The following is a 17,397-nucleotide window of genomic DNA, read 5'->3' on the forward strand; positions in this document are numbered from 1 at the left end:
TGGAGTCAGTCTAACCGAGGCAGCCAGTCTCCATACCTTGTACCTTGCTGCAGCCGTTGTGAAGTCGTCCCCCCGGAAGAACACTGTGGTGTGTTAGCCTGCCAGTGGAGTGGCAGTAAAAGGATTACCCGGGACCGACTGTTGGAGACGATTATCCACTGGGGTATTGAGGCCAGGAGGGTGATTTGTGATATCACACGAGACTCCTGTCTAGGGTGTTTACCCTAATATCGTTCGTGGAGTGGCCTGACCAGCGTTGCGGGTCCGGAACCTGCCAGCAGACCGGCTGGATTTGTGGTTGTCGGCCTCCACGGCGGTGCCCTCAATGGACCTGTGTTTTGGCTGACCTGTGGCCAGGGTAGGCTCAGCATTCTCAGAGGATTCGTTGTAAGGCCACGAGTAAGCAACGACGACTTAGCACCGAGAGCGAGGATCCATAGTCTTCAGCAGAAGACTACAGTGAATAATCCCTTTGTATAGTGTTAATACCCCTCCCCCTGTGTAACCTTTTTATATATTATTTATTGGTGGCGGACATTATATTATATTAAGTTTTTGCCTTTATTTCCCTTCCCCTTTAAGTTACTTGCGTCACGGATCACATCCCTTGAAAGCCACTACTGGCTTGGGAACGGATATATGTCTTCCTCTAACAACATCAGAGTAAGGACTCCGTTGCGTCCCGAGAGGGCCGTAACATAATTGGCATCCCCAGCGGGATCCGTCCCCTTGTTAAGTATGTTTGACAGGGGTGGTGAAGTGGCGTAATCCCTGTATATAATTCCCCCTGTGTGAGACGATCGTGACGTTATACGTCCTGTGCGGTGCTCAAGAGTGACTAAGTGCAATAATGTGCAGTGCGGTGCTCGCTGTGATTAAGCGATCAAGTGCAATATTGAGTAGTGCGGTGCTCAGTGATTCAGTGCAATATTGTAGAGCGAAGGGTTCGCTGTGATTAAGTGCGATATTGCGTAGTGCGGTGCCCGAAGTGATTACGTGCAATATTAGAAAGTGCAGTGTTTGGTGCGATAAAATGCAATATTGACGTAGAACAGTGCTCGGTGCGTTAAGTGCTAAAGTGTAAGTGGTGTGTCAAGTGCTAGTTTCTAGTTAAGTGTTCCATCAGTGACAATGGCAGAGAAAGCTACCATCGATGATCTGGACGATGTGCAGGCTTTTCTGAACAGAGAGGACTGTCTTGCCAGATTAAAATATCTGAGCAAACCAGAGCTTGTACTAGTGAGCGCCTACCTGGAGATCAAGATCCGTGCCAGTGATTCCCGTGTGGAGATCTTGTCCAAGGTTCACCGGCACCTGAAGGCAGAAGAGAAACAGGAAGGCGAGACTCCTAGTACAAAGGAAGGTGAGGAAATAGCTTCCGCGGAAAAGGAAGATAAGGGCAGTGACATTGACAGTGATGCAGGTGAGCTTAATATCAGCTTCCTAACAGTCAAAATGCGTGCCCTAGAGATCAATCGCGAGATAGAGTGGAAGAAGTTAGAATTAGAACGAGAATTAAAAGATAAAGAATTGGCGATGAGACGTTTAGAATTAGAAGAAAGGAAAGAAGAACGAGAAAGAGAAGAGAAACGAGAAAGAGAAGAGAAACGAGAAAGAGAAGAAAGAGAAGAGAAACGAGAAAGAGAAAGAGAAGAACGAGAAAGAGAAGAGAGACGAGAGAGAGAAGAGCGAGAAAGGGAAGAGAAACAGCGAGAGAGAGAAGAAAAAGAAAGACAGAGACAACATGAACTAGAAGTATTGCGATTAGGCGGTGATCGGAGGCCAACATCGGACACCAGCAGTTTCGATCCGGTAAGAAACATCAAAATGGTCCCCAAGTTCAACGAGAGGGAAGTTTCAAAGTTCTTTGCAGCCTTCGAGAAAGTCGCTGCCTCTTTGGAGTGGCCAAGGGAGAATTGGGCCATCATGATACAGTCAGTCTTGACTGGGAAGGCCCAAATCGCCTATTGTACGTTATCCCTTGACGACTCCGGCGATTACGACAAGGTGAAGAAGGTTGTGCTCATGGCGTACCAATTGGTACCTGAGGCATATAGACAGAAGTTTAGAAACCTGAAGAAGACCTCAGAGCACACTTTCACCGAATTCGCCACCATCAAGGAGCGACTTTTTCAAGAATGGTGTGCCTCTCGGAAGGTGGAGACCAAGGAAGACCTCGAGCAGCTGATTCTGCTCGAGGACTTCAAGGATTGTTTGTCTGGAGACCTCAAGACATACTTAGAAGAGCAGCAGGTGGAGACCTTGAGTGCAGCAGCCACCATGGCTGAAGAGTACATCCTGACTCATAGGCCGTCTGCTAAGTACGTCCCAAGGCATTACCAACGCCGGTTTGATGAACCTCATGAAGAAGAAGAGACCCCCGTCCCACGAAGCGCTAAGAAGACGCCCCCAAGTAGCCCTCGAAGAACAAGTCCTAGCAGTCCGAAACACCGGAGCCCGAGGAGGAATATGGTGTGCTGGACTTGTGGGCAGAAAGGGCATGTAGCTGCAAGGTGCCGAGGCAGAAGAGGTGGCAGCGCACGTAGGGAGGTGATGATGATGGGCTGTGTAATACCACCAGCAGGAAGCCAGTCGACGACGACGCAGGAAGAACCCAGATTGTTTTCCCCTCACACTTCAGGCGGGTATGTATCGAGTGATCATACTGGTAGATCAGTTGTAGTGCTCAGAGATAGTGGAGCAGCCCAGTCCCTGATCGTGAAGAGCTCGTTACCCGAGGGAGTAAGTGTGGACGGGAGACAACAGGTTGTCCTGGTTGGGTTTCCTAGGATGCAGTATATCGCCCCCTTAGTGCCAGTACATCTCGACTCTCTTTATTTCAGCGGCACATGTGCGTTGGCAGTAGTCGATACCCTCCCTGTGGCTGGGATTGACGTGGTACTAGCCAACGACTTGGTGACAGATTGGAGCATCAATCTTCCCAAGGTCGTGGACGAGTCAGCCGAAACAGCAAGGTCGGAGGTGACAACAGGCAATGGTAATGTCCAGGTAAAGACAGACCCGGATTGGAGTGTGTTTAATCCTTCCTCTCACCCGCAGATCGACGATATTCTAGCAGAGACTTCTAATTCTTCCCTCGACAAGAAACATGAGGTTACGATGGCAGAAGTACCTGAGCAAGAAGCGAGGCCTTGTGTGCAAGCACCCACGGATACCGAAGAGTCTGGAGTGAAGGCACCTGTGTACTTGCAGCCTGGCAAAGTACAATGTATGCTGAACCGGCCAGAGATTCCCCAGATGTCGGAGGTATGTGAGGTATGTGCAAAGTTTCTAGTGCTCTCTTTGGTCCAAACCAGGCTAATGGATGTAGCCGGCTATGGACATTACAGGCTCAGGAAGCTTATCCCTCAGGTAACCAAATGTTTCTTAGCGGTATTTTTGATTCTCGTTTGTGCTCTCAGTGAGGACCGGTGGACGACCCGACGAATGATGGCTCCCATGAACATCGTGAAGAGGTCCCAGGGATTAGAGATTTGCACTGCAAGTGTTGCAGTTGAAGAAGGGACCTGGAAGGTGATGGTTGATACAGGAGGTACGAGATATGATAATGTGAGTGACTGTTTCCGGCAGGTTGACATCCCCCGCGTGACTGCTGAGCCTCAATGCAGCGTTATGTGGAACGTTGGTCGACCTGACGGTGGCAGAGCGAATGCCATCTGCGACGTACGAACAGCCTCGTTGGGACTAGGTGTGGACCTAGTAGAGTATGCTGTAAGTACTGTTTTACCCGTAGTCGCTGTCACTCTGAATTATCAGACCCCTGTATTCCAGGTGCCCGACTCCCTGAAGGACCGCCGGATCGGTACCAGAAATGCCGTCTGTGTCCAGCCATCATCGGTGCCACGACATAAGGAAGTGTCGAGTCGCCCCAGATCGTGTCCACACCGATCCTTACTTGAGATATGTGAGATGATGCCCCTGCTTGACATCGCAGAGGAGGTGTGGAAGATTACGTCAGGCAGGTCATCGCCTGCCATTTTCAAGCTCCCTATTGTGCCAGGGTTTTTCCTCAGTACAGTTCTGTCGACGAGACAGCCTCGCCATTCCAGATTATAAAGCATGTGTGTCCATTTGGAGTTGTGTCGTCGTACTAATTTGGTTTGTGTTTCTCTTTATAGAACCCCAAACCAAATTCCTTTTGGTGGGGAGGTGTTACGAACCCGGATCCAGCGCCCGAGCACGGAGCAGTAACGACCACGCCATCTGTGGGTCAGCTCCCGAAATCCCCGCCAAACGGACGACGACACCTGGTGAGGACGGCGAATACCGGCCACAAGGGCCAGTTTCCAGTCCCGTTCAGCACTCTACACCGCCGCTGCTGACCTCTGGTGAGGTGGTGCTCAGACTACAACGCCATCTATGAAGTGGATGTGTCGGGCGTTTGTGTCTGAGCTTGTAAGTGAGGTGTTTTAGTGTCCCTGTTATTGATGACGTGTCTGCTTACAGAGCCGACCTGGGACTGCTGTGATGGACGTGGAGTCAGTCTAACCGAGGCAGCCAGTCTCCATACCTTGTACCTTGCTGCAGCCGTTGTGAAGTCGTCCCCCCGGAAGAACACTGTGGTGTGTTAGCCTGCCAGTGGAGTGGCAGTAAAAGGATTACCCGGGACCGACTGTTGGAGACGATTATCCACTGGGGTATTGAGGCCAGGAGGGTGATTTGTGATATCACACGAGACTCCTGTCTAGGGTGTTTACCCTAATATCGTTCGTGGAGTGGCCTGACCAGCGTTGCGGGTCCGGAACCTGCCAGCAGACAGGCTGGATTTGTGGTTGTCGGCCTCCACTGCGGTGCCCCCAGTGGACCTGTGTTTTGGCTGACCTGTGGCCAGGGTAGGCTCAGCATTCTCAGAGGATTCGTTGTAAGGCCACGAGTAAGCACCGACGACTAAGCACCGAGAGCGAGGATCCATAGTCTTCAGCAGAAGACTACAGTGAATAATCCCTTTGTATAGTGTTAATACCCCTCCCCCTGTGTAACCTTTTTATATATTATTTATTGGTGGCGGACATTATATTATATTAAGTTTTTGCCTTTATTTCCCTTCCCCTTTAAGTTACTTGCGTCACGGATCACATCCCTTGAAAGCCACTACTGGCTTGGGAACGGATATATATCTTCCTCTAACAACATCAGAGTAAGGACCACGTTGCGTCCCGAGAGGGCCGTAACACAAAGGGAGACACACCACACAAGGTGAGACACACCACACTAGAGGAGACACATCACACAATGAGGAGACACATCACACAAGGGGAGACACAGCACAATATTAGGAGACACACCACACAATTGGGAGACACATCACACAACGAGAGACACACCACACAAGTTGAAACACACACCACACAAGGGGAGACACAACACAACGGGGAGACACAACACACATGGGGGAGACACACCACACAAGGGGAGACACACCACACAAGGGGAGACTCACCACACAAGGGGAGACACACCAAACTAGGGGAGACGCACCACACAAGGTTAGACGAACCATACAAGGGGAGACGCACCATGCAAGGGGAGACGCACAACACAATGGGAGACGCACCACACAAAGGGAGACACACCACACAAGGGGAGACACACCACATAAGGGGAGACACACCACACAAGGGGAGACGCACCACACAAGGTTAGACTCACCATACAAGGGGAGACACACCACAGAAGGGGAGACACACCACATAAGGGGAGACGCACCACACAAGGGGAGACGCACCATACAAGGGGAGACACACCACACTAGGGGAAACACACCACACAAGGGGAGACACACCACATAAGGGGAGACACACCACATAAGGGGAGACGCACCACACAAGGGGAGACGCACCACACAATGGGAGACGCACCACACAAGGGGAGACGCACAACACAATGGGAGACGCACCATACAAGGGGAGACGCAGAACACAATGGGAGACGCACCACACAAGGGGAGACGCACCATACAAGGGGAGACACACCACACAAGGGGAGACACACCACACAAGGGGAGACGCACCATACAAGGGGAGACGCACCATACAAGGGGAGACGCACAACACAATGGGAGACGCACCATACAAGGGGAGACGCACAACACAATGGGAGACACACCACACAATGGGAGACACACCACACAAAGGGAGACACACCACACAAGAAGAGACACACCACACAAGGGGAGACACACCACACAAGGGGAGACACATCACACAAGGGGAGATACACCTCATAAGGGGAGACACACCACACAAGGGGAGACACACCACACAAGGGGAGACACACCACACAAGATGAGACACACCACACAAGGGGAGACACACCACGCAAGAAGGAGACACAGCACACAAAGGGAGACACTCCACACAAGGGGAGACACACCACACAAGGGGAGACACACCACACAAGGGGAGACACAGCACACAAGGGGAGACACACCACACAAAGTGTTACGAACCCGGATCCAGCGTCCGAGCACGGAGCAGTAACGACCACGCCATCTGTGGGTCAGCTCCCGAAACCCCCGCCAAACGGACGACGACACCTGGTGAGGACGGCAAATACCGGCCACAAGGGCCAGTTTCCAGTCCCGTTCAGCACTCTACACCGCCGCTGCTGACCTCTGGTGAGGTGGTGCTCAGACTACAACGCCATCTATGAAGTGGATGTGTCGGGCGTTTGTGTCTGAGCTTGTAAGTGAGGTGTTTTAGTGTCCCTGTTATTGATGACGTGTCTGCTTACAGAGCCGACCTGGGACTGCTGTGATGGACGTGGAGTCAGTCTACCCGAGGCAGCCAATCTCCATACCTTGTACCTTGCTGCAGCCGTTGTGAAGTCGTCCCCCCGGAAGAACACTGTGGTGTGTTAGCCTGCCAGTGGAGTGGCAGTAAAAGGATTACCCGGGACCGACTGTTGGAGACGATTATCCACTGGGGTATTGAGGACAGGAGGGTGATTTGTGATATCACACGAGACTCCTGTCTAGGGTGTTTACCCTAATATCGTTCGTGGAGTGGCCTGACCAGCGTTGCGGGTCCGGAACCTGCCAGCAGACCGGCTGGATTTGTGGTTGTCGGCCTCCACGGCGGTGCCCCCAGTGGACCTGTGTTTTGGCTGACCTGTGGCCAGGGTAGGCTCAGCATTCTCAGAGGATTCGTTGTAAGGCCACGAGTAAGCAACGACGACTTAGCACCGAGAGCGAGGATCCATAGTCTTCAGCAGAAGACTACAGTGAATAATCCCTTTGTATAGTGTTAATACCCCTCCCCCTGTGTAACCTTTTTATATATTATTTATTGGTGGCGGACATTATATTATATTAAGTTTTTGCCTTTATTTCCCTTCCCCTTTAAGTTACTTGCGTCACGGATCACATCCCTTGAAAGCCACTACTGGCTTGGGAACGGATATATGTCTTCCTCTAACAACATCAGAGTAAGGACTCCGTTGCGTCCCGAGAGGGCCGTAACATAATTGGCATCCCCAGCGGGATCCGTCCCCTTGTTAAGTATGTTTGACAGGGGTGGTGAAGTGGCGTAATCCCTGTATATAATTCCCCCTGTGTGAGACGATCGTGACGTTATACGTCCTGTGCGGTGCTCAAGAGTGACCAAGTGCAATAATGTGCAGTGCGGTGCTCGCTGTGATTAAGCGATCAAGTGCAATATTGAGTAGTGCGGTGCTCAGTGATTCAGTGCAATATTGTAGAGCGAAGGGTTCGCTGTGATTAAGTGCGATATTGCGTAGTGCGGTGCCCGAAGTGATTACGTGCAATATTAGAAAGTGCAGTGTTTGGTGCGATAAAATGCAATATTGACGTAGAACAGTGCTCGGTGCGTTAAGTGCTAAAGTGTAAGCGGTGTGTCAAGTGCTAGTTTCTAGTTAAGTGTTCCATCAGTGACAATGGCAGAGAAAGCTACCATCGATGATCTGGACGATGTGCAGGCTTTTCTGAACAGAGAGGACTGTCTTGCCAGATTAAAATATCTGAGCAAACCAGAGCTTGTACTAGTGAGCGCCTACCTGGAGATCAAGATCCGTGCCAGTGATTCCCGTGTGGAGATCTTGTCCAAGGTTCACCGGCACCTGAAGGCAGAAGAGAAACAGGAAGGCGAGACTCCTAGTACAAAGGAAGGTGAGGAAATAGCTTCCGCGGAAAAGGAAGATAAGGGCAGTGACATTGACAGTGATGCAGGTGAGCTTAATATCAGCTTCCTAACAGTCAAAATGCGTGCCCTAGAGATCAATCGCGAGATAGAGTGGAAGAAGTTAGAATTAGAACGAGAATTAAAAGATAAAGAATTGGCGATGAGACGTTTAGAATTAGAAGAAAGGAAAGAAGAACGAGAAAGAGAAGAGAAACGAGAAAGAGAAGAGAAACGAGAAAGAGAAGAAAGAGAAGAGAAACGAGAAAGAGAAAGAGAAGAACGAGAAAGAGAAGAGAGACGAGAGAGAGAAGAGCGAGAAAGGGAAGAGAAACAGCGAGAGAGAGAAGAAAAAGAAAGACAGAGACAACATGAACTAGAAGTATTGCGATTAGGCGGTGATCGGAGGCCAACATCGGACACCAGCAGTTTCGATCCGGTAAGAAACATCAAAATGGTCCCCAAGTTCAACGAGAGGGAAGTTTCAAAGTTCTTTGCAGCCTTCGAGAAAGTCGCTGCCTCTTTGGAGTGGCCAAGGGAGAATTGGGCCATCATGATACAGTCAGTCTTGACTGGGAAGGCCCAAATCGCCTATTCTACGTTATCCCTTGACGACTCCGGCGATTACGACAAGGTGAAGAAGGTTGTGCTCATGGCGTACCAATTGGTACCTGAGGCATATAGACAGAAGTTTAGAAACCTGAAGAAGACCTCAGAGCACACTTTCACCGAATTCGCCACCATCAAGGAGCGACTTTTTCAAGAATGGTGTGCCTCTCGGAAGGTGGAGACCAAGGAAGACCTCGAGCAGCTGATTCTGCTCGAGGACTTCAAGGATTGTTTGTCTGGAGACCTCAAGACATACTTAGAAGAGCAGCAGGTGGAGACCTTGAGTGCAGCAGCCACCATGGCTGAAGAGTACATCCTGACTCATAGGCCGTCTGCTAAGTACGTCCCAAGGCATTACCAACGCCGGTTTGATGAACCTCATGAAGAAGAGGAGACCCCCGTCCCACGAAGCGCTAAGAAGACGCCCCCAAGTAGCCCTCGAAGAACAAGTCCTAGCAGTCCGAAACACCGGAGCCCGAGGAGGAATATGGTGTGCTGGACTTGTGGGCAGAAAGGGCATGTAGCTGCAAGGTGCCGAGGCAGAAGAGGTGGCAGCGCACGTAGGGAGGTGATGATGATGGGCTGTGTAATACCACCAGCAGGAAGCCAGTCGACGACGACGCAGGAAGAACCCAGATTGTTTTCCCCTCACACTTCAGGCGGGTATGTATCGAGTGATCATACTGGTAGATCAGTTGTAGTGCTCAGAGATAGTGGAGCAGCCCAGTCCCTGATCGTGAAGAGCTCGTTACCCGAGGGAGTAAGTGTGGACGGGAGACAACAGGTTGTCCTGGTTGGGTTTCCTAGGATGCAGTATATCGCCCCCTTAGTGCCAGTACATCTCGACTCTCTTTATTTCAGCGGCACATGTGCGTTGGCAGTAGTCGATACCCTCCCTGTGGCTGGGATTGACGTGGTACTAGCCAACGACTTGGTGACAGATTGGAGCATCAATCTTCCCAAGGTCGTGGACGAGTCAGCCGAAACAGCAAGGTCGGAGGTGACAACAGGCAATGGTAATGTCCAGGTAAAGACAGACCCGGATTGGAGTGTGTTTAATCCTTCCTCTCACCCGCAGATCGACGATATTCTAGCAGAGACTTCTAATTCTTCCCTCGACAAGAAACATGAGGTTACGATGGCAGAAGTACCTGAGCAAGAAGCGAGGCCTTGTGTGCAAGCACCCACGGATACCGAAGAGTCTGGAGTGAAGGCACCTGTGTACTTGCAGCCTGGCAAAGTACAATGTATGCTGAACCGGCCAGAGATTCCCCAGATGTCGGAGGTATGTGAGGTATGTGCAAAGTTTCTAGTGCTCTCTTTGGTCCAAACCAGGCTAATGGATGTAGCCGGCTATGGACATTACAGGCTCAGGAAGCTTATCCCTCAGGTAACCAAATGTTTCTTAGCGGTATTTTTGATTCTCGTTTGTGCTCTCAGTGAGGACCGGTGGACGACCCGACGAATGATGGCTCCCATGAACATCGTGAAGAGGTCCCAGGGATTAGAGATTTGCACTGCAAGTGTTGCAGTTGAAGAAGGGACCTGGAAGGTGATGGTTGATACAGGAGGTACGAGATATGATAATGTGAGTGACTGTTTCCGGCAGGTTGACATCCCCCGCGTGACTGCTGAGCCTCAATGCAGCGTTATGTGGAACGTTGGTCGACCTGACGGTGGCAGAGCGAATGCCATCTGCGACGTACGAACAGCCTCGTTGGGACTAGGTGTGGACCTAGTAGAGTATGCTGTAAGTACTGTTTTACCCGTAGTCGCTGTCACTCTGAATTATCAGACCCCTGTATTCCAGGTGCCCGACTCCCTGAAGGACCGCCGGATCGGTACCAGAAATGCCGTCTGTGTCCAGCCATCATCGGTGCCACGACATAAGGAAGTGTCGAGTCGCCCCAGATCGTGTCCACACCGATCCTTACTTGAGATATGTGAGATGATGCCCCTGCTTGACATCGCAGAGGAGGTGTGGAAGATTACGTCAGGCAGGTCATCGCCTGCCATTTTCAAGCTCCCTATTGTGCCAGGGTTTTTCCTCAGTACAGTTCTGTCGACGAGACAGCCTCGCCATTCCAGATTATAAAGCATGTGTGTCCATTTGGAGTTGTGTCGTCGTACTAATTTGGTTTGTGTTTCTCTTTATAGAACCCCAAACCAAATTCCTTTTGGTGGGGAGGTGTTACGAACCCGGATCCAGCGTCCGAGCACGGAGCAGTAACGACCACGCCATCTGTGGGTCAGCTCCCGAAATCCCCGCCAAACGGACGACGACACCTGGTGAGGACGGCGAATACCGGCCACAAGGGCCAGTTTCCAGTCCCGTTCAGCACTCTACACCGCCGCTGCTGACCTCTGGTGAGGTGGTGCTCAGACTACAACGCCATCTATGAAGTGGATGTGTCGGGCGTTTGTGTCTGAGCTTGTAAGTGAGGTGTTTTAGTGTCCCTGTTATTGATGACGTGTCTGCTTACAGAGCCGACCTGGGACTGCTGTGATGGACGTGGAGTCAGTCTAACCGAGGCAGCCAGTCTCCATACCTTGTACCTTGCTGCAGCCGTTGTGAAGTCGTCCCCCCGGAAGAACACTGTGGTGTGTTAGCCTGCCAGTGGAGTGGCAGTAAAAGGATTACCCGGGACCGACTGTTGGAGACGATTATCCACTGGGGTATTGAGGACAGGAGGGTGATTTGTGATATCACACGAGACTCCTGTCTCGGGTGTTTACCCTAATATCGTTCGTGGAGTGGCCTGACCAGCGTTGCGGGTCCGGAACCTGCCAGCAGACCGGCTGGATTTGTGGTTGTCGGCCTCCACTGCGGTGCCCCCAGTGGACCTGTGTTTTGGCTGACCTGTGGCCAGGGTAGGCTCAGCATTCTCAGAGGATTCGTTGTAAGGCCACGAGTAAGCACCGACGACTAAGCACCGAGAGCGAGGATCCATAGTCTTCAGCAGAAGACTACAGTGAATAATCCCTTTGTATAGTGTTAATACCCCTCCCCCTGTGTAACCTTTTTATATATTATTTATTGGAGGCGGACATTATATTATATTAAGTTTTTGCCTTTATTTCCCTTCCCCTTTAAGTTACTTGCGTCACGGATCACATCCCTTGAAAGCCACTACTGGCTTGGGAACGGATATATATCTTCCTCTAACAACATCAGAGTAAGGACCCCGTTGCGTCCCGAGAGGGCCGTAACAGAAAGGGAGACACACCACACAAGGTGAGACACACCACACTAGAGGAGACACATCACACAATGAGGAGACACATCACACAAGGGGAGACACAGCACAATATTAGGAGACACACCACACAATTGGGAGACACATCACACAACGAGAGACACACCACACAAGTTGAGACACACACCACACAAGGGGAGACACAACACAACGGGGAGACACAACACACATGGGGGAGACACACCACACAAGGGGAGACACACCACACAAGGGGAGACTCACCACACAAGGGGAGACACACCAAACTAGGGGAGACGCACCACACAAGGTTAGACGAACCATACAAGGGGAGACGCACCATACAAGGGGAGACGCACAACACAATGGGAGACGCACCACACAAAGGGAGACACACCACACAAGGGGAGACACACCACATAAGGGGAGACACACCACACAAGGGGAGACGCACCACACAAGGTTAGACTCACCATACAAGGGGAGACACACCACAGAAGGGGAGACACACCACATAAGGGGAGACGCACCACACAAGGGGAGACGCACCATACAAGGGGAGACACACCACACAAGGGGAAACACACCACACAAGGGGAGACACACCACATAAGGGGAGACACACCACATAAGGGGAGACGCACCACACAAGGGGAGACGCACCACACAATGGGAGACGCACCACACAAGGGGAGACGCACAACACAAGGGGAGACGCACCATACAAGGGGAGACACACCACACAAGGGGAGACACACCACACAAGGGGAGACGCACCATACAAGGGGAGACGCACCATACAAGGGGAGACGCACAACACAGTGGGAGACGCACCATACAAGGGGAGACGCACAACACAATGGGAGACACACCACACAATGGGAGACACACCACACAAAGGGAGACACACCACACAAGAAGAGACACACCACACAAGGGGAGACACACCACACAAGGGGAGACACACCACACAAGGGGAGACACAACACAACGGGGAGACACAACACACAAGGGGGAGACACACCACACAAGGGGAGACACACCACACAAAGGGAGACTCACCACACAAGGGGAGACACACCAAACTAGGGGAGACGCACCACACAAGGTTAGACGAACCATACAAGGGGAGACACACCATACAAGGGGAGACGCACAACACAATGGGAGACGCACCACACAAAGGGAGACACACCACACAAAGGGAGACACACCACATAAGGGGAGACACACCACACAAGGGGAGACGCACCACACAAGGTTAGACTCACCATACAAGGGGAGACACACCACAGAAGGGGAGACACACCACATAAGGGGAGACGCACCACACAAGGGGAGACGCACCATACAAGGGGAGACACACCACACTAGGGGAAACACACCACACAAGGGGAGACACACCACATAAGGGGAGACACACCACATAAGGGGAGACGCACCACACAAGGGGAGACGCACCACACAATGGGAGACGCACCACACAAGGGGAGACGCACAACACAATGGGAGACGCACCATACAAGGGGAGACGCAGAACACAATGGGAGACGCACCACACAATGGGAGACACACCATACAAGGGGAGACACACCACACAAGGGGAGACACACCACACAAGGGGAGACGCACCATACAAGGGGAGACGCACCATACAAGGGGAGACGCACAACACAATGGGAGACGCACCATACAAGGGGAGACGCACAACACAATGGGAGACACACCACACAAGGGGAGACACACCACACAAAGGGAGACACACCACACAAGAAGAGACACACCACACAAGGGGAGACACACCACACAAGGGGAGACACAATACACAAGGGGAGACACAACACAACGGGGAGACACAACACACAAGGGGGAGACACACCACACAAGGGGAGACACACCACACAAGGGGAGACTCACCACACAAGGGGAGACACACCAAACTAGGGGAGACGCACCACACAAGGTTAGACGAACCATACAAGGGGAGACACACCATACAAGGGGAGACGCACAACACAATGGGAGACGCACCACACAAGGGGAGACACACCACACAAGGGGAGACACACCACATAAGGGGAGACACACCACACAAGGGGAGACGCACCACACAAGGTTAGACTCATCATACAAGGGGAGACACACCACAGAAGGGGAGACACACCACATAAGGGGAGACGCACCACACAAGGGGAGACGCACCATACAAGGGGAGACACACCACACTAGGGGAAACACACCACACAAGGGGAGACACACCACATAAGGGGAGACACACCACATAAGGGGAGACGCACCACGCAAGGGGAGACGCACCACACAATGGGAGACGCACCACACAAGGGGAGACGCACAACACAATGGGAGACGCACCATACAAGGGGAGACGCACAACACAATGGGAGACGCACCACACAAGGGGAGACGCACCATACAAGGGGAGACACACCACACAAGGGGAGACACCACACAAGGGGAGACGCACCATACAAGGGGAGACGCACCATACAAGGGGAGACGCACAACACAATGGGAGACGCACCATACAAGGGGAGACGCACAACACAATGGGAGACGCACCACACAAGGGGAGACGCACCATACAAGGGGAGACACACCACACAAGGGGAGACACACCACACAAGGGGAGACGCACCATACAAGGGGAGACGCACAACACAAGGGGAGACGCACCATACAAGGGGAGACGCACCACACAATGGGAGACACACCACACAAGGGGTGGCACACCACACAAGAAGAGACACACCACACAAGGGGAGACACACCACACTAGGGGGGACACACCACACAAGGGGAGACACACCACACAAGGGGAGACACACCACATAAGGGGAGACACACCACACAAGGGGAGACACACCACACAAGGGGAGACGTACCACACAAGGGGAGACGCACCACACATGGGGAGACGCACCACACAAGGGGAGACACTCCACACAAGGGGAGACGCACAACACAAGGGGAGACACACCACACAAGGGGAGACACACCACACAAGGGGAGACGCACAACACAAGGGGAGACACACCACACAAAGGGAGACACACCACACAAAGGGAGACACACCACACAAGGGGAGACTCACCACACAAGGGGAGACACACCACACTAGGGGAGACACAACACAAGGGGAGACACACCACACAAGGGGAGACACACCACACTAGGGGAGACACACCACACAAGGGGAGACACACCACACAAGGGGAGACACACCACATAAGGGGAGACGTACCACACAAGGGGAGACGCACCACACATGGGGAGACGCACCACACAAGGGGAGACACACCACACAAGGGGAGACGCACAACACAAGGGGAGACACACCACACAAGGGGAGACGCACCACACAAGAAGAGACACACCACACAAGGGGAGACACACCACACAAGGGGAGACGCAGAAGACAAGGGGAGACACACCACACAAGGGGAGACACACCACATAAGGGGAGGCACACCACACAAAGGGAGACACACCACACAAGGGGAGACTCCCCACACAAGGGGAGACACACCACCCTAGGGGAGACACACCACACAAGGGGAGACGCACCACACAAGGGGAGACACACCACACAAGGTTAGACGCACCATACAAGGGGAGACGCACAACACAATGGGAGACACACCATACAAGGGGAGACGCACCACACAAGGGGAGACTCTAGAAGACAATCAATTATACAAATAAGATGCAAGACTTTAAAATTACTTTTTTATACCGAGCTTTTCAGATAAGATTTTGCAAACCTTTCATAGAGCAAATCAAGTTTTGCGAAGGAAATACTACCACAGGTGTTGATTATAATTGAACAGTACCTGAAGGTCACTAATGACGGAGCCGTACCTGAAGGTCACTAATGACGGCGCCGTACCTGAAGGTCACTAATGAGGGCGCCGTACCTGAAGGTCACTAATGACGGCGCCGTACCTGAAGGTGACTAATGACGGCGCCGTACCTGAAGGTCACTAATGACGGCGCCGAACCTGAAGGTCACTAATGACGGCGCCGTACCTGAAGGTGACTAATGACGGCGCCGTACCTGAAGGTCACTAATGACGGCGCCGTACCTGAAGGTCACTAATGATGGCGCCGTACCTGAAGGTGACTAATGACGGCGCCATACCTGAAGGTCACTAATGACGGCGCCGTACCTGAAGGTCACTAATGACGGCGCCGTACCTGAAGGTCACTAATGACGGCGCCGTACCTGAAGGTCACTAATGACGGCGCCGTACCTGAAGGTCACTAATGACGGCGCCGTAACTGAAGGTCACTAATGACGGCGCCGTACCTGAAGGTCACTAATGATGGCGCCGTACCTGAAGGTCACTAATGACGGCGCCGTACCTGAAGGTCACTAATGATGGCGCGTACCTGAAGGTCACTAATGATGGCGCCGTACCTGAAGGTCACTAAAGATGGCGCCGTACCTAAAGGTCACTAATGACGGCGCCGTACCTGAAGGTCACTAATGATGGCGCCGTACCTGAAGGTCACTAATGACGGCGCCGTACCTAAAGGTCACTAATGACGGCGCCGTACCTGAAGGTCACTAATGACGGCGCCGTACCTGAAGGTCACTAATGACGGCGCCGTACCTGAAGGTCACTAATGACGGCGCCGTACCTGAAGGTGACTAATGACGGTGCCGTACCTGAAGGTCACTAATGACGGCGCCGTACCTGAAGGTCACTAATGACGACGCCGTACCTGAAGGTCACTAATGATGGCGCCGTACCTGAAGGTCACTAATGATGGCGCCGTACCTGAAGGTCACTAATGACGGCGCCGTACCTGAAGGTCACTAATGACGGCGCCGTACCTGAAGGTCACTAATGACGACGCCGTACCTGAAGGTCACTAATGATGGCGCCGTACCTGAAGGTCACTAATGACGGCGCCGTACCTGAAGGTCACTAATGACGGCGCCGTACCTGAAGGTCACTAATGACGACGCCGTACCTGAAGGTCACTAATGATGGCGCCGTACCTGAAGGTCACTAATGATGGCGCCGTACCTGAAGGTCACTAATGACGGCGCCGTACCTGAAGGTCACTAATGACGGAGATGCCCCTGAAGGTCACTAATGACGGAGATGCCCCTGAAGGTCACTAATGACGGAGATGCCCCTGAAGGTCACTAATGACGGAGATGCCCCTGAAGGTCACTAATGACGGCGTCGTACCTGAAGGTCACTAATGATGGCGCCGTACCTGAAGGTCACTAAGGACGGCGCCGTACCTGAAGGTCACTAATGATGGCGCCGTACCTGAAGGTCACTAATGACAACGCCGTACCTGAAGGTCACTAATGACGGCGCCGTACCTGAAGGTCATTAATGACGGCGCCGTACCTGAAGGTCAGTAATGATGGCGCCGTA

The sequence above is a fragment of the Procambarus clarkii genome, chromosome 17, assembly GCF_040958095.1.
Source record: "Procambarus clarkii isolate CNS0578487 chromosome 17, FALCON_Pclarkii_2.0, whole genome shotgun sequence".
Lineage (NCBI taxonomy): Eukaryota > Metazoa > Arthropoda > Malacostraca > Decapoda > Cambaridae > Procambarus > Procambarus clarkii.